The sequence below is a fragment of the Cebus imitator genome, unplaced genomic scaffold (assembly GCF_001604975.1).
Source record: "Cebus imitator isolate Cc_AM_T3 unplaced genomic scaffold, Cebus_imitator-1.0 Scaffold26, whole genome shotgun sequence".
NCBI lineage: Eukaryota > Metazoa > Chordata > Mammalia > Primates > Cebidae > Cebus > Cebus imitator.
In genome coordinates, this window is record NW_016107341.1 from 7,420,136 (window position 1) to 7,440,317 (window position 20,182).

Consider the following 20,182-nt stretch of genomic DNA (forward strand, 5'->3'; position numbering starts at 1 on the left):
TGCTCAATTCTTCACTTTTTATTTATTAGTTTATTTCTCTTAATGACAAAAATTATACATGTATTTGTGGTATACAATATGAGGTTTTGATATAGGTATATATTGAAAAATGACTAAATAAAGCTATTTAAAATATATATTACCTCTCATACTTATTTTTTTGTGGTGAGATCATTTAAAATCCACTTTCTTGGCAATTTTAAGTATATAATTTGTTGTTATTAATTATAGTCACTGTAATGTATAATAGATCTCTTGAAATTATTGTCTAAATTTTGTGTCCTTTGACCAAAACCTCTCCAATCTCCAAACTATGATCCAGTCTCCAAACTCATAGTCTCTGTTAACTACCATTTTACTCTCTGTTTCTAGGACCTCTACTTTTTAAGATTCCATATATAAGTGACATTACGTAGTATTTGTCTTTCAGAGTCTGACTTATTTCAGTTAACATAATATCCTCCAGGACCCATGTTGTCACAAATAACAGGATTTCTTTCTTTTTTATGGCTGAATAGTATTCCACTGTGGACACTTAGCTTGATTCTATATCTTGGCTCTTGTGAATAATGCTACAATGAACATGAGCATGCAGATATCTCTTTGAGATACTGATTTCTGTCTTCAGAATATATAACCAGGATTGGGAATGGTGAATCATATAATAGTTCTATTTTCAATATTTTAGGAAACTTCATACTGTTTTTCATAATAGTTATACTAATTAACATTCCCTGCAAGAGTATATAAGGATTCCCCTTTCTCCATGTTCTGGCCAACACTGGCTATCTTTCCTCTTTTAACATTCTAAGAGGTGTAAGATATTTTACTGTGGTTTTAAGTGTTTTATTTTGCATTTCCCCGATTAGTGATAAGCATTTTTTCATATACCTGTTGGCCATTTGTATGTCTTTTTTCAAGAAATGTCTATTCAAGTTTTTTGCCCATTTTTTAATCAGCTTACTTGTTTATTGTCACTGAATTGTTTTGAGTACCTTATATGCTATGCATAATAACAGCCTACGTTAGATGTATGGTTTTCAAATATATTCTCCCATTCCACAGGTTGTCTTTCCACTCTGTTTATTGTTTCCTTTGTTCAGAAGCTTTGTAAATTTGTTGTGATCCTAGTTGTCTGTTTTTGCCTCTGTTGCCTATATTTTAGAATCATATCCAAAAAAATCTTTGCCCAGGCCAATACCATGAAGATTTCCTTCTAGGTTTTCTTCTAGTAGTTTTATAATTTAATATCTTACATTTAAGTCTTTAATCCATTTTGAGTTTTTTTTGTATATAAGACAAGGATATAATTTCATTCTTCTGGATCTGGATATACAGTTTTCTCAGCACCATTTCTAAAAGGGACTCATCCCCATTGTGCGTTTTTCCTAAATTTGTTGAAAATCAGTTGACTATAAATTAGTGTATTTATTTCTTGGTTCTCTATTCTGTTCTGTTGGTCTATGTGTCTATTTTTATGCTGGTACCATGCTGTTTTGATTAGCATGGACTTGTAGTAGATTTCAAATCCTATGGTGTGATCACTCTGGCTTTACCCGTTTTGCTGAAGATTGATTTGGTAATTCAGAGGTCTTTCATGGTTCCATATTATTTTTAGAATTTTTTTCTATTCTGTGAAAAAAATTCATTGGAATTATCATAAAGATTGCACTGAATCTGAAGACTGATTTGGATAGTACTGACATTTTAACAATAGTAATTCTTCCAATTCATGAAGATAGGATATCTTTCCATTTATTTGTGTCTTCAAATTCTTTCATTAATTATTTAATAGCTTCCAGTGCACAGATTTATCACCTCCTTCAGCATACAGATCTATCACCTTCTAGGTTAAATTTGTTTCTAAGCAGTTATTTAAAAGAGTTGTGATAAGTGGGGTTGTTTTCTTGATTTCTGTTTTCAGATAGATCATTGTTACCATATAAAAATTACTGGTTTTCATATGCTGATTTTTGTTTCCTGCAAATATAATGAATTTGTTTTTCAAAGTTTTAATATTTTATTATGAAGTATAACATACATACGTGTGTGTGTGTGTGTGTGTGTGTGTGTGTGTAAGAACCAGAAAACAATGAATGTAATCGAATTATCCAGTCCTTACCTATTATTATCTTAAATATAAATGGACTTAAATTATTCAATAGAAGGAATGAGTGGCAGAATAAATTTTTAAAAAATAAATCCAACTACATATTGCCTGTTTTAGGCAATATAAATATTGCTTAAGTATTAATAAGTAATATATTTGAGGCAATATATAGTTGGATTTATTTTTAAAAATCTCTTCTGTCACTCAATATTTTGACTGGAGAATTTAAGTTCATTTATATTTAAGATAATTATTAACAAGTAAGAACTGAACAGTTCCATTAGATTGTTTTCTGGTTGTTTTGTTGATCCTTTGTTCCTTCTTCTACTCATGCTGTCTTCTTTTGAAATAGATGATTTTATCTACAGATACACTTTGATTCATTACTTTTTATCTTTTTTGAATCTATTATAGGCTTTGTTTTGTGGTTACCAGGAAGCTTACATAAAATATCCTATTGTTATAACAATCTGCTAATAATTTAAATATAATCACATAAAAATCACTATACTGTAACTTATCCATGCCAAGCATTTGTGCTTCTGAGGTCACAATTTATATCCTTTTAGGTTACATATCCTTAACAAATTATCATAGCTACTATTGTTTGTAAGAGTTTTGTTTTTTAACCTTCATACTAAAAATATAAGTGGTGTACACACCACCATTACAGTATTACAGTACTATGAATTTGACTGTGTACTGACTTTTACCAGTGAGTTTAACTTTCATGTGTTTTTGGGTTACTCACTAGTGTCCTTTTCTTTCAAGCTTGAAGAAATTTTAGCAATTTCTTTTAAGACAGATCTGGTGGTGATGAACTTTCTCAGCTTATGTTCATCTGTCAAAGACTTTATCTCCCTTTCATAACTCCAGGACACCTTTGCTGGACATAGTAATCTTGATTGGCAAGATTTTTCCTTCAGCCCTTTCAATATATTATTCCACTCTCTCTTGATCTGTAAGCTTTCAGCTGAGAGATCCACTGCTGGCGTTATTAAAAGTTCTACATATTATTGGCTTCTTTTCTCCTGTTGCTTTCAGGATCTTCTGTTTGTCTTTGATTTTTTGCAGCCAGGTTATAATATGTCTTGGGGAGTGTTGCCCATATTGAATCTCTGATTGGAGAATTTTGACCTTCTGGTACCTGGATAGTTATCTTTTCCCAGATTTGAAGTTTCCTGCTCTTATTTGTTTAAATAAGTTTTCTACCTTTTTGTCTCTGTCTTCTCCTTAATCGCTAAAATTAGAATCTTTATTTTTTGGTGCTGTCTTATAAATTATACAAGCTTTCTTCATTTCTTTTTAATGTTTTTTTTTTCTCCTCTGACTATAAATTTTCAAACAACCTGTCTTACGTTCACAGATTATTTTTTCTGTTTTATCAGTTATGCTGTTGACACACTTTATTTTGCTTTCATTTTATTCATTTTATTTTTCAGCTCCTAAAGTTGTGGTCTTTTAAAAATAATCTTAATCTCTCTCTTAAATTTTTCATTTTGTTCAGGTATTGCATTCCTAATATCACTGAATTGTTTCTCTATGCTTTATTGATTGTGCTTAAAATAATTATTTTGCATTCTTTTTCAGGTAGTTTGCATATATTCCTATCTTTGGATTTTGAAAAATTATTTTATTTTGGTAGTAATGTGTCTCCTTAGTTTTTCATGTTTCTTGTTGCCTTATATAAATGTCTATATATTTGATAGAGCTGTTACCTTTTCCAAACTTTACTAACTAGTTTTAGTGTGAAAAGACTTCTTTTATGGAGGAGTGGGAGAGTGCTTGCTGCGTGAGGTGTAGAAGTTCTGGCACCAGTGCAGGTATAGCTTGGTGGCGCAGCTCTGTCAGCTGAAGTCAACATTGACAAAAATTACAGGGATCCTCAGTAGCTAATGCTGTGGATATCCACAGTGGCAATGACTATTGTTGAGGTCTCTAGTGATGGCAACTATGGTCTCTTTTTCTTCCAAAGGGAAACTTGTGCCTGCGGGGGTCCATCTTGGCAGTAGGTCCAGCTTCTGAGCTTGTTCACAATAGTAGTGACGCTGGTGTCACCGAGCTGAAGCCTAAAACATGGGCACACGTGGCGAGATGATAGCTCTGGGATCTCAAACAGTAATGTTACTGGTGTCTGGAGTACTAGCACCCTTCTGCTGCATTGTTAGCAGTATGAAAGGTACAAATGCTTGTGTAAGTATTCCGGGAGCCTATTATAGAAATATGGTTGTGTGCAAAGTTACAGTGGCCCTGGGCTTGGCCTCTGAGCCTGGCCTCAGCCCAAGCTCTCTATGGCAACTGAGCTGGTGTCCAGAATGTAGGCATGCTCAAAGAGAATTTGGCTCTGGAGCTTGAAGTGCAAACTAGTTTTCTATGGCAGTGTTCCAGCTTCTGAGATGTAAGCAGTTACAGTGCAACTACAAAGCCCAAGGCTGGAGTATGAGCATTATGTGTATAGCCACAACTTTGGATTTAGGGAATGCAGAAGATTTGGGGAGGTGGAATTTCTTTTCCCAAAGCACCTCAACAATGGCTGCTCTTTGTGGGGTTAGTATTGTGTACCCAAGTCTGCCTTTCTAGAGTTCCCTAGTGGAAAAGAATGTTTGTTACCTCTGTTACAAAAGAAACCAGTGTTCTCAACAGAACTGGCCACTAGAAACCACTGTGGTTCCTGCCACATGGCTGATACCAATAGCCTCTGCCTTTCTTCTTTGTTCTTAGACATTTACTGGCATTTCAAGTACGCCGACCTCACCAGTATTTCTTTCTGTGTGAATATTCTCCATTTGTTGTTTTGTTTTGTTTTAATTTTTTTTTGTGGGGGTTGGGAAGCTGGAGACTGCTATTTATTACTCTGCCACCTTGTTGATGTCATTTCAAAGTCATGTAAATAATAATGCAGAATGATAGGAACAGAAAGACAGGTACTATAATCTTCATTTGTGTCAGTGAGAAAATGAGGGTCTGAAAATTTATAAGGCAAGGCAGAATTTGAACTCTGAGTCTCTCACATTTAAAATCACAAAAACACATCCATTCTGATGTTGAATTTTTATGACACAGTTGAGTATACTGGAATGAAAATATTAAAGTAGGAAGTAAATAAGGTTCTCACCAACTTACTCTTTCCGTATATCGTTTTGTTAACAATTATAGTTGTAGTTTATAAAGCTTAGAAAAGGGAGAGCTGGTATCCGTGTCTTACCTTACCATGCATCAATATAATGAGTCCATTAGCACAAAACACCTAGCTATCATTGCCTCAATTTGTGTATGCAATACATTGTAAAGTTGTCATAGAACATTCTTTATTCTATGCTTTAATGTCATGATATTTAGGAATGGCCATTATCTGGGAGCAATGTTGCCACAGAATGCCCATTAAACTATGAGCCACATTTAAGAGAATTTCAGTTAAAAAGATTTTTAGCCACTGGGGCTCTTTCAAAATCCTTTCTGTTCCTTTGCAAAATATGTGGTTTCTTTTTGGCTAAATATTGTAACATCTCTTTCATTTGCTAGTATATTCTACCCTCAAAGTAAAAGTCTTATTAACATAACAAAAAACTGAAAGTCATTTCTCAAAATTAATATAAATTAACTGCTGAGCAATTTAGTCCATTACTTTTGACAGACATGTCACTAAGTTGTTAAAAGTGAAATGCCATTAAGTGGCAGAGATCATGACACTGAAGATGAAATGTGGAGTCTAGGGCCCAAAGCAGCTATAAGAGAAACAAGTCATGCAAGGTCTTCAAATAGTAAAAAAACTTGGGGGAAAATTTGTAGCAAAAACTTATTTTGTAAGATGACAACTTGTTCTATATTTACCATTGCTACATTTTATAATAACATAGAATTCTCACCCACCCGCAGCATGGATGACAGCCCAGTGTCTTCATGCATAATCCTCTCACCTTGCTCTCAGAAACTCTAGTTTCCGGAAGGTCTTCTGTTCTTTTAGCTGGCAGATACCAGACATAGTACAGATGCAACACATTTCACACCAGCACACAAGCATTGAGCTAAGCTTCCTATGTAACCAATTCAACCCAAGCATTACTAAGCAGTTGTTACAGAATGATGGTTGAAATTTCAGCCTCTCTGTAACAGCCAAGAGACAGAAATCAGGCAGTGACCACAAATAATAATTTCTAGAACAATTAACATTATGAAGATATATGAGTGGTCTCAACCCAGTAACTCAGAACTTTTCAAACATGAGAAAAATTTATCTTTCGTGAAAGCAAACAAACCAAGTGTGAAGTCTATAAACGTGAATGTGAATGCAAAAATGGATAAAAAGTATTTGTTCTCTCCATAACTCAATGACTTATCTGGAAGAGAATATTTATCCTCTGATGTGGAGGGTAGCATTAAGGAGCCAGTCCAGCTGCTCTCCTCACTTTAGAATAAGCACACATCACATTATCAGCTGTATCATTACACCTCCATGTCTTTGCATATACTATTTCCCTGTCCCCAGAAGTTTCCTTCATATATGCAGCCTCTGTGAACTTCCACTGTCTCCTTCTTCTGCAATTACTGTTGACATCACAGAATCAATGATTTACTCCAATTGTCTTATTCTCTGGTAGTCCACACTATATAATTTAATCATTAAGATAACTGAATAATCTGTGGACATCTGGTACATTCTAAAGAAGTCCAACGGAGCGTGAGAGGAAGAGGATAAAATGACTTTGCACACACACACACACACACACACACACACACACACACACACACACCCCTTTTCAATCTAAAATTTTGGATGGAAAATTTCCTTGATTTTTTCATTGTCATATTTCCTTCACTCATCCTGACACCCTTGTGACAATCTAAATCCAAGACAATCTAACCATTCAAAAATTTTAACTTAATCATGTCTTTATATTTCCTTTGTCATTTAAGGTCTGGGGATTAGGACATAGATATTTTTCAGGGAGGAGGGCATTATCCTGCTTATCACAGTAGCACGCCTCAAAAACTTTTATTGATTCTTCCAATAAGCCCAGTGGTAATTGGTACTTCTGCAAGACCAAACAACATTGTTCACATTCTCGAATTCTGTGGACCATCATACTCCTGAGGCAGCAGAAGGTTTCAAGGCACCTCACCCCTACCTGGCTTAATTTATATGCAGGGAAAGCACTTGCCCATTTCCCAGAGAAGAAGTGGGAGCATGTTTAACACTCTTTTGGCCCAGTTTTGGCCCAAAAAGTCAATGTCTACTTATTAACCTTTCCCTCCTGAATGCTTCCTTAATTTTTTTCAACTCTGCATAGCTTGCATCTGAGTATGAGCCAAAGGCCATAAGTTCTGTTATGTTTCCACTGAATAAGTGTTGTGGTCTATCGCCTTGATCTAGAATGTTTTCGGCCTCAGCAGTCATGGTCCTCAGCATGGGACCTTTGGCAAAAATCCCAAAATTAGGGGACGATATAGATTAAATGTTCTGCTACATATAAATGTAAATTTAATCTTAATCATCTGAATAATACATAAAATTTCCCTTATAAGATTTGGGGCAAAAGTCTCTCCTCTCCCAAAGACAGCCTATTATTATTTGAAAGTATATCCTAGCTCTTTGTACCTAAAGAAATGTGTCATTTTGTTTTCTGTGGTTTTTACTTAGTAAGTAATGTATCATATCACATTGTGTGATCTACCTCATTCTTTTAAACTATAATACATCATTTCATCGATTATGCCAAATCTGTTTAGCCATTTTATCAAAGCCAGTTCACCAAAAGGCATTTTGCCAAATATTCAATTTGTCAAACATTTTGCAACGTTTACTTTTTACATTTTAACAATTTATGTTGTCACAATGACATAATTTCCTTCTTTTTTAAGGCTAAATAGTATTCCATTGTGTATAGATAGCATGTTTTCTTTCTCCAATCATCTGTTGACAGATACAGACTGATTCAATCACTTGGGTATTTTGAACAATGCTGCAATGAACATGAGGGTGCAGATATCTCTTTACCTAATGATTTCACATCCTTTGAATGTACACCCAACGGCAGAATTGCTGGATCAGACAATAATTCTTTATGCAGTTATAATTTGTCAATTTGCAATGAAATAAAATTTAGTAATTTAAAAATTACTTATAGTACTTACAAAAATTTGAGGACATAAGGTAGTTTTGTCAGCTCTTGCAGATTTCCGCAACATTTAAGTTGACTCATTTAGAAATCAAAAATACTTAACTTTTCAGAAGGTGGTGATCAAGTTCTAAATATATGCCCTTCTGGCTTCACTTCTTTGTGCCCCTCACTCACCTGTAACCCTGGTATCACCATCCTGGGCTGATTCTTTCCTTCATTTTTGTCCTAGCAGCAAGTTTTATCTGTGTTCTGATTCTTTCCACGGAAGCTTTAAGTTGCTAAAACACAAATGGACATTCCTTATAATTCTGTCAAGTAAATAAAAACGTGTCAATTATCCAAAACAAAATGTTTAAAATTTTTCATGCAATTTAATTTATGTAAACTTTAGAAATTATATTTTTAAATTTAAATTTGGCAAATTGAGTTTCCTATGAAATAACTTTTATAATTTGGCTACGCGGTGAATTAGTTTGTCATAATTGGCTGGAGTGAATTACCTTTAGCAGTTGCCCACTTTCCCTATTAATAGACGCCCAATGTCTGTTTTTATTTTTCCATCTGGCTTTTGGAAACAAAACGTAATTATATTCTGCCTCATTTTCCTCTGAAATGGCTTTTGCACACCCATAGGAATATATAGAAGGTATCAATTTCACCAGACCTTTACATATGCTAGTTATCATAAAATTTGTGTTTATTGTTTTTGTTTGCCTATATTAGGAAGATTAATAAAACTTGCATTTCCAGTTTGTACGTCATGTTTTGGGAGTGGAGCTTTTTGGAATTTTTTCTTTTTGTGGGTTTTGGGGGCTTTTGGTAATTATTTTTTTTATTAAAATTCTGAGGTACATGTGCAGATTGTGCAGGATTGTTATATAGGCATACACATGCCATGGTGATTTGCTGCCTCCATCCCACCTTCACCTACATTAGGTATTTCTCCTAATATTATCCCTCCCCAACCTTCCACCCCCTGCTATTTCCCCCCTAGCCCCCCACCCCCAACAGACCCCAGTGTGTGATGTTCCCCTCTGGGTCCATGTGTTCTCATTGTCCGTCACCTGCCTATAAGTGAAAACATGGTGTTTGGTTTGCTGCTCCTGTGTCGGTTTGCTGAGAATGATGGTTTCCAGATTCATCCATGTCCCTGAAAAGGGCAGGAACTCATTCTTTTTTATGGCTGCATAGTATTCCATTGTGTATATGTGCCACATTTTCTTTATCCAGTCTATCACTGATGGACATCTGGGGTGGATCCAAGTCTTTGCTATTGTAAACAGTGCTGCAATGAACATATGTGTGCATGTGTTTTTACAACAGAACAATTTATTATCCTTTGGGGATATACCCAGTAATGGGATTGCTGGGTCAAATTGTATTTCTAGTTCTAGATCCTTGAGGAATTGCCACAATGTCTTCCACAATGGTTGCACTAATTTACACTCCTACCAACAGTGTAAAAGCGTTCCTATTTTCCACAACCTCTCAGTATCTTGTCTTGAGATTTCTTAATGATCACCATTCTAACTGGCGTAAGATGGTATCTCAATGTGGTTTTGATTTGCATTTCTCTAATGACCAGTGATGATTAGTATTTATTCATATGTTGGTTGGCCACATAAATGTCTTCTTTTGAAAAGTTTCTGTTCATATCTTTTGCCCACTTTTTGATGGGGTTATTTGCTTTTTTTTTAAATAAATTTGTTTTAGTTCTTTGTAGATTCTGGATATTAGCCCTTTGTCAGATGGGTAGATTGCAAAAATTTTTTACCATTCTGTTGATTGCTGGTTCACTCTAACGATTGTTTCTTTTGCTGTGCAGAAGTTTTTAATTTTAATTAGATCCCATTTGTCTATTTTGGCTTTTGTTGCCATTGCTTTTTGTGTTTTAGTCATGACGTCCTTGTCTATGCCTATGTCCTGAATAGTACTGCCTATGTCTTCTAGGGTTTTTATGGTGTTAGATCTTATGTTTAAATATTTAATCCATCTTAATTTTTGTACAAGGTATAAGGAATGGGTCCAGTTTCAGCTCTCTGCACATGGTTAGCCAGTTTTCCCAACACCATTTATTAAACAGGGAATGCTCTCCCCATTGCTTGTTTTTGTCAGGTTTGTCAAAGATCATAATGTGATGGAGAGAATGAATCCAAGTTGGAAAACACTCTTCAGGATATTATCCAGGAGAGCTTGTGGTAATTATTTTAAGGGATTATGTGTTGTTAAACTTGCTGATTATGTTATTTACCATATAGAAGTTTACTTTTTCAATTAAAATATTATATTTCAGAGATCTTGCTTCATTCTTGGAACATAAGATGGCCTTCCCTGACTTAAAATCATAAACATTTTTTATTGTAATCTGCCAAATTTTTATTTAATGTTCAGTAAATGTGAAAGTTATTTTGAAAGATAAGAGACAGAGATCTGGTTTTAGTATTTGAAACATTCAAACTTGACTTTTTTAATTACATAAATTTATAAAATATTTGGTATTTGATAGAGTAAGTCCCCATCTTCCTTCATTTCCAAAGCTGGTCTTGCTAAGCTGACATACTAATTATAGAATCAACTTGGTAAGTCCCATAAAAGATCTTCAGAACAACTTTGATTGAAATTGTAAATATATAGGTTAATTTGAAAACTAAATATGTACCTTGTTTATTATTTATGAATATAGGCTAGATCTATTTCTTTATTGTATCTTTTATAGTTTTCTCAACATATGCCTTGTGCATTTTTTAGTTCATGCATAGATACTTTATTGATTTTTGTTGCTATTTTAAAGGGATTTTTGTTTTTTTGCATTTTTATTATTATTTATTGATTTTTATAGGAGAATTTGGGGTTTTTATATATTGAATCTTATATCATTCTATTTTGTGTTACTTTCTTAAATGGCCCGGAATTTATTGGAAATATTTCTAATGCTTCATAACAATTTATTTTGCCTGCTGCAGGTTTTAGATATAATCACTAAATCAGGTATTATTTCATATATTTCTTATATGTCAAAAATTTGTATCAGGAACAAGATGTAAATTTAAAAAATACCTTTCTGATATCTTTTGAAATGGCAGTGGTGCTTTTCTGTTGAATGTACTGCTGTGTCTAGTATAAAATGAATACTCTATCCAAGCCTTGGGTGATGTGTCCAATAATGTCTGACAGAAAGAGAAGGGTCATTGCACGCAAATCATATAAAATATTTTATTTTCACAAAGCTGACAGTGTTCCAAGGTATATGAATAATGTTTTGGTTGCAAGTGGTAGAAACCCAATTTCTATTCAAGAGAAAAAGAAAAATTTGGTAATAAAATGGGATTTTTTACAGGTTTCAGGAGAAGGATGCAACCTTAGAATGAAACCAAGGCATAAACTGATATTAGAAAACTCAAATTCTTTTCCGTTTTCCTCATTTCTTCTCCTTTTTGTGAGTATTTGTTGTATTCTTAATCTTCTATTGCAAACTAACTTCTGTTTCTTACACCTCGTAGCAGAAAATGGCTACCACATACAGACAGCTCCCCAGCTTATATGTGTTAGACCAGGTACCCACATTATTTCCAAGGGATAAAATTCCAATAGAAGAGACCTTATGCCTCTGTCTGAGTAAGATGTTTGCCATTCGACCAATTCTCTATGGCCAGAGAAAAAGGAACAAATTAGTATCACCACGGCAATTGCTGCAGACATGCAGATGGACATAAAATAGGGAACTTATCAGATAATCCTTGGGACCACAATTCAAAACCTAACCATTACACTGGAAAGACAAGACAGCTATTTTTATGTGGGTTATTTTCTGTGATAAGGAAAATATGGAGTCATTAGAAATATCCACTGCAGAGAGAAGAAAGAGGCATTATTTTTGTTTAGGAAAAAGTGCACACCTCCCAGTTGAAGTAATATTTCCCCTAATCCTTCAAGAATAAGTAGTGATGCAGATGTCTTAGCTGGTGATCAGTCTGGATTTTCACAGAAGAATCTCTGATTTCATTCAAGTGAAATTTGTTTTTCAAGTGAAATTAGAAAACTTTGTTCTCACAAAGCTCTATAATTAATTCTTCTCTAATGTAGTACTTCTCAAACTTTAATGTGTATATAATCTTTTGGGGAAGTCTTGCTAAAATGCAGATTTTGTTTTCAGAGGTCTAAAGTGAGAATTTTGCATGTCTGCAAGCTACTACGGCTGCTGTTAATGCAGATGCACAGACTACACTTTGAGTTATAAGTTCTCGTGTATTTTACAGGAAGATTTACATTTTGGAGATTAACACGAGGCTTCATGCCTTAAATCACAAAGAATATTTGCCATGTAATGAGTATTGGATGAATGAATCAAGCGATAACAGAATGGAGCATAATCAGAATTTGGCTTTTTTAAAGTAAAATGTCAAGTATCTTAAAGATAGAAAAGTGAATAATGCACTTGATGATATGGCACATAAAATAGCTTTTCTTTAACATCTGGGTGACCCACTGTAAATAAAGTAATTTTTTATACCATGTTACTTTTGTGTCTGATTTATGGCCGTTTGGTGCTTTGCAATTATCTTCAGTGTCCTTTAGTCATCTTCTGAGGCAAAATATATAATCCTCAGGAATTCACACAAACACCTACTGCAATTTCCCTGTAATTTCTTAGGTGAGTTACTGAGCATGTGAAGCTAACTTAACGATACACACACACACACACACACACACACACACACACACACACACACTTGCATTCAAAGGTCAATGTTAAACAGATTAAGTAAGAAAATATAGTATCTTCCCCTTATATACTGTGAAGTTCTCTGTGTAAAATAAGACTAGAAATAGAGTAATATTTTTAAGTTGTTTTAAACTAATAAATCAAAACCATTTATAGTTTAAGCCTGATGTAGTACATTTATTTTCAAAAAAACAGACTCCAAGCTTAAAATTTGCATGCAAGTTTTTTATTGAAAAATATTCCTAGTGGGGCAGGAGGAGGACATCCACAAAGAATTGAAAGAAGGAGAGTTGGGAAAGAGAGAAGATGAACTATGCTACAGTTACGAAAGAGGCTTTTGCAGAGCCTCAATGATAGCTCTGAATCTGGCCGGTCAGAGATGTGCTAGAGGAAAAAAGAGAGTATACTATTGTTTCATGCTCCTTGTCTGAGGGCAATTACTCTGAGAAGGATATAGCTGTTACATCAACTCCCAGTACTCCCAGAGAATGTGATAAAGAGTGTCTCAATCCTGAATGAAGATCTGAGCCAGACACCACAGCATCCAACACAGAACGACTCTTGCACCTTACATGCTCATCATCTCTCTTATTCTGCCCAGTCAAGATTCTCTTCTCCCATCCAATACCAACCAGGCCCAACCCTACTTAGTTTCTGAGATCAAATGAGATTTGGCATGTTCAGGGTAGTATGGCTGTAGAAGATTCTCTTCTCTATTAGCACCTATGCTGGCCTAGGTTTCTTACATGGTGGGTAATCCATGTCCTTATTCCTGAGGGCTGTGAGTCCTGGTACTTTGTCCTTCTCAGGCTGTGACTGCTGCATTCATTAATGAATATCTAAGTTGGCCAGGACAATACCAAGTGATATGCCAGTAGCTTAACTGCATATTATGAACATTTCATCCTGCCCCTGTTTCCTCCTGATGGTTAGTGTTATTTGCCTTGGCCAGAATAATTAGTCCACTCCCCACTAGTTTCTTGTTGACGAAATGGCAACTATAGCTTAAAGTTTAGTGAGATTCTTGCCATGTCCCCTGGTAGAAATATTATCTTCCTGGTATTCTGTATGTATACAAATATTGGAGGTCAGAGTTGTGGTGATGGAAGTCACATGGGTCATTGCAAATAAAGCTAAGAGGGGATACCCCAACTTCTACCCTTTGTTGCCTGATATATAAAATAGGATGAGTGTAGCCAAGAATCAAATGCCCAGAGTTTCTTGTCTTTTGCTGTAAACCGGCTTCTCTGTGTAATATGATATTAGATAGGATTCTATACTAATGACTCAAATATTCTATTAGCCCTGGAATAGTGATTTGGCATGAATCAAAACACATTACCATTATGAACTTATCTTCTCTGTAGACAGGAAAGATACATTCATAATGGTAATGTGTTTTGATTCAAGTCAAACTGAACTGCTGCCCCCTCCAGAGTGGAAAAGGTTTAATGAGATCAATTTGCCACAAAATGGCTCTTGAGTCTTCTTGGGAGGCAGTGCTGAATTATGTTCTTAGCTTTGATCTCTGTTGCTGGCATATTGGAAATTTGGTAGCAAAAGTAGTTAAATTAGGATTGATAAGTGAAACCCATTATGTTGGGCCATTTGCTGCTACTATGACTATTCTGGTCACAAGTCCATCATGCCAGAATTTGAGTGGTTGATGGCTGAGGCAGGCTAACAGCTAACAGCCAAATCACTTTCTATTTGATTGTTGAGTTCTTCTTACATAGACAATTCAACATAGGAAGCCCTAATATACAGTACACAGAGCCTCAGATTCCTTATCCAGTCTTATCAGTTCCTTCACAGCCTATTACCAAGAGTTTCTTGTTTCTAATCTTTCAAACTTTCTCTTTTCAGGACCATGAACAATCAACTAAGCCCTTACACATTTCTCATGAGATGTTTTAAATTCTAACCTCAAGCCACTTTTCTAATAAAGTGTATGACCATATACAACTTGTAACCTCTATTAATTGGGATAATTTTCCCTCCTCACTGTCTTTCAGCACTAATCCTGCAATAGTAGTAGCAGACCACTTAGGACTTCAGTCTGCATAACAAAATGACCTATCCATAAACCAAGTACAGCATTTCTCCTTTTCAACCAGCAAGTCTAGAGAGAGAGAGATAGAGAAAACCCCAGATATGAGCTAAGAAAGATGAGTTAGTGTAACAGTAGTAGATGACATGGGAGTCTGTTTTCATGTGCCCAGTATTCAAGTATAATATATCTTCAACTCAGTGAAGATACTTTTAAATAGCCTAAATTCTATACTAATGATTATTTTAACCTACAAATTACATAGCATCAATATCTAAAAATAACTTAATTTATCATTAATGACAAATGCATCACTCACATTTAATGAATAGGAATATATTATTGCATGTTAGCTTCAATTTACAGGGAAAATGCATTCAGTGAAGAAGGTTTCTCTCAACTCCTTTCAAAGGAATAAAGACAATTTATAAATAATCATGAATTAAATATAGCAGCAGCAAGTTTTTAAAACATAACTTTTACTAATGTGAATTTTCCTGATGTTCTTTTCATTGGAATGAATTTGATTTTAGGACAAGTTGAAGCTTTCAAATAGCACCATCTGGTCATGTATTAGACAGTGATATACAATACAGCAGTTGCAAAATGAAAAGGAAGTAAAGCAATGTTAACCAGTAAAGGCAAAATTGTTTCAATTTCCCAAGATTTCTGAATTGATATAAGACTGATACAGTATATGTACAAGTAGGAGCATCTTATTCTATACCAGAGCCATAATAAGCCTTAAATTCATGTTTCAGTGGCAGAAGTAAAGGTGTACTATACAGTAATTCTAAGTGCCTAAGAATACAGCACAGTCTAACAGTGTGCCAGGAGTTGTTTTACACTATCAACACTGATTTTTTTTTTTAATGTACAGGTAAGCCATAACAAAACTGATAAGCCAATTGTTAAATTATTTATAGCCTATGTGTCTGGGTGGGAAATGGGTAGCAGTGATAACAATCAGTAATTTTGGTAACTTTTACCTAAAATCTTTTTGTGTACATATCTGTGAGTTGACAGTAGAAGCACAAGAAACAATATAACTTAGCTGAAAACAAAATACCACATAAGATATAATAATACTTTGTGGAACAAGTCTGCTCACTGAAGCCTAAGTGGATCAGTAATTGCTCTTGGCTATATAATGAAAATTTTTGAAATAAATTACCTAAATCTTTCCATACAGGATCTTTAAAAAATATTGTTATAGAAAACCTCAAATATACAAATGTAGCAATAGTAGTAAAGCGAAGTTCTATTTGTGTTGAGAAAAACAATAAAGGAGAAAGGATTTACAGAGTGCCTACATAAACTGGTTATGAGTAACATATCAACAAGGAACAACAAGCTGCAGAAGGCTGCAGGAGGCCTCTGAGAAGGAAGGCCTCTTCATGCCTCATGTTCCAGTGCTCAGCTGAGGGTGACCTCAGCTCTGTTACCATAAACATTGTGCTCAAGGATATAAAATCCCTTCATAGAACTATGATGTAGCCAGACTTGTAGGCTTCTTATAAGGCCCCCATCAGATGTACTAGATAATAAGTTAAAGATAACCACATGTTTTTGTTGTGTGAAACTCCCAAACTGCCACTGTTATCAATCCTTAGAATGACACATCAGTTCCGGTCACCAATTCACCTCCGGCTCACTGATTCACTCCACCATAACCCTCTCTCCACCATAACTCCACCCCTACCCTGTAGATCAAAGTGATTCTAACCAATAAACAGAGTGGATGATCAGAGCTTGGGGCCTTCACTGTCTCCTCCAAAGTAATGAGTGACGTTCCCCTGGTCCCACTCTCTCTCTTAATCTTTTTCTCATTCCTTTGTTGCCACTAAACACAGGGTACCCACAGGTGATGTAGGGCTGGCTCCCTACATTCTGGTGCCCAATGTGGGGCTCATGGATCCCTACATTCTGGCACCTAATATGTGGGGCTCATGGATTCCCTACATATTTGTCCACTTTTGTCAGCAATTATCAACTTTTGAGCCATCTGGTTTTATCTGTACACAACTCACTCTCATACCCCTGATTATTTTTAAACAAATGGAAAATATTACATCTTTTCATAAATATTTCAGTGTAAATTTCTAAAACAGAATATCTTTTTTTCTAAATATAGCAATACCAACATGACACCTGAAAATTAACAGTAAGTTTACGTTATTGTCAAATATCCAGGGTTTATATTTCCTAACTTTCATAACTTTTGTTTGTCTGCCATTTGCAATCTAAAAAGATATGTAGATTACACTTAGTTACTATATCTCACAAGTTTCTTTTTACTAGAGTTTTTATCTTCCATTATATTATTTTTCTGGCAATCTTTTATTGAAGAAATACTGTAGTTAGCCCTAGATTTTGCTCATTACATTACTGTAGTGCTACTTAATACATTCTTCTGCCTCCCATATTTTCTGTAATTGCTACGAAAGCAGGATAAGGTTTAGATTTTTCTGTGTTATTTGTTTTGCAAGGCTATTCATAGTTGGTCATGGTCATTCTCATTAGAAGGGATATATTGTCTGCTTTACTCTGTTTTTGTGCTATTATCAGTCATTGATGATCATTTCCTAGGTCCACTAATTAATGAGGTATTGCAAAATAATGATGTAATTCTATTATTTCTTCTTAATTTTAATTTGGATGCTTCTATTAAAAAATTTTTTTAATCAACTGGTTAACTGCAGGGCAAATGGCATAGAAAACACAATGAATCGTGTTTTTTCTCTGTTTACTGTTTTTTTTTAAATAACAAGTGAACTCATCATTCAAAGATAAGGATTTTTTTATAATAAAGGTTTCATTATGCATGCATGGATTTAAATACGTTTGATGTTTTTTAATCCACTGCAGTACTCTTTGTGCTGACAATCAATGACCCCATTTTTGACCATTGGGAACAACTTTGGCTTCTGTGCCCTTTTAGCATGGCACCAATAGCCTTTGATAGATGCATTTCTTGATAGCTTAATGGTATACTCCAAGCTTGTCTAGTATCTTTCCTGCTTTGACCTGGATCAACTATTTTTAAAATAATGTTTTAAATTATTTTAAAATTTGTGTGAAAATGTATATAGAGACCACAGTCTGAGTGACAAAAGTGCCCACTGCTATGGGGTTCCTCATTATTCCCTTGCCTCTGAAGTGAAGAGAGCTAGAATATGTATATCATGTTATTTATAAAGTACATGAGTTTATACTGATACTTATAATTCAAATCCAAGTCAACAGAGTTGTATTTAACTTCATTGATCTTATATCTGTATCTCTTTTTCTCCAGGCCAAATATTCTATAGTTTAATGACACCAAAATTTACTAACTTGCTTTATCTTCTAAACTGCATACAAAAGAGTCTCAGAATAATACTAGCCCTATCACTATTAACATCCTTATGAAGAGTTTAATTCTTATTTTTTTCCTTTATATATTTCCCAGAAGGGACGTCTAGTGGGACACATCTAAGGACATTTTAATATCCTTAGATTAGTTCCATTCTGTATAGAAATGAAACTATACATATTTAGACTAATCTGTTTCATTTTACTTTCAATTTTGGGGAGACATTTTTAATAATGTTATTTTATACTTTTATAATTTTCATGGTTCCAAATTAAGATCTACCAGATTATCTTCAAAGAAGTCTAGATTCAAATGGTGTTCCCTCTAGCTTATTTACACCTTAAATAAGTTAAATCCTTAGTCACTTTTTGAAAAAAAAAGCCTATCTTTCAAATTTTAAAATATAACAACATATATTATTTTAAAAGTGCTATTTATATATTCTATACTAATTTTTACCTACATACAACGCCTTGAAGTGCTACCCTTACTCCCTCTTTTTCTTTGATTTTATTTATTGATACTCTGTGCCCTAAGAAATATTTAAATTAGATGCTAACTTTTTAAAATCTCCTTTGACCCCCTTTTATCATTATCTGATTTAAAGTAATATCTATTTCTCCACATATGTCTAGGAATCATTAGGAATCTAAGAACTCTAAAACTCCAACTTATGCCTAAGTGATTTTCTTAAGTCTCCCAGTATGTGCATTATGTTCATTCCTCAGTTTAGCATTATTGTTCATTGAAATCATATAAAATTAACATCTTTCATTAATGATACATCTAAAAGTATATTTAACCAGACTCCAAAGAAATATTAACTAAATATTATAATTAACTTCAAAGTTTTATACAACGCAACTCAGTACATTTCTGTGACTTTCAAAATTAGTACCTTACTGTCACTTCCTAATTTCCTTTTCTTTTTATTTTCAACTGTTAAATATTGGAGAACTAATGTAAGTTAAAATAAGTTGATACAGTGAGTGACAAATGGCAGAAGCAGGGCCAAGAAAAAGCATACTATGTGTATGAAGGAAAAATTGCAAAAAGGCACATTTTTTTTCTGACCCTCAAAATCCTTAACAGTTCACAACTACTTTGCAAAATAGTTACATAAATTTTATGTTCTTAATATATTCCTTTTCTGAAAGCCAAAAGCACTCTTCCAAAGTTAATATGCACTTTAGATTCAGTTCTCCAATTTGGAATAATAGAAAATAAAACTTGGTGTTAGAAATGACCTTAGAAATCAAGTTGTTTTTCAAATCTTACTAGCAATGTAAGCCTTTCTTAACAAATGAAAATGTTCTGAAAGCATCAGTAAATCAGATGAGAGCAGAACTGCATTAAATGAATTTAAAAGAATGTTCGGAAATCCTCAAATTTGACATCACTCAGCACCTTTGGAAGATGCTTGAATAATTCTCGAGGGCCATATTAGGGCTTCTTCACAGTGTGGAAACCACACATTTAATTCAACTACTTCATGGTGTAGGTGAGAAAGTTGAAGTTAAATGATTTCCCTAAGTAGAACAGTTAATTAGTAGCAGAGCTGATGTTTTAAGTAACTTGAGTACAATTATGTGCCATTTGTATTATTCATGGTACCCTGAACTTTCCTAGAAAATCTATTAAACAATTTTTCTTTTATTTTCCATTTTGATTATATAACCATGCCTTGGTTTGATTGGTAGTTCATTAGTAATTAAAATACTGTATGAGTTGAATTTTTTAAACAAACTAGTGGAGCTCACAGTTTCCAAAATATCTTAATCTCTGTGAATCAAATAACTTTATTGACTACATAAAAATCATACAA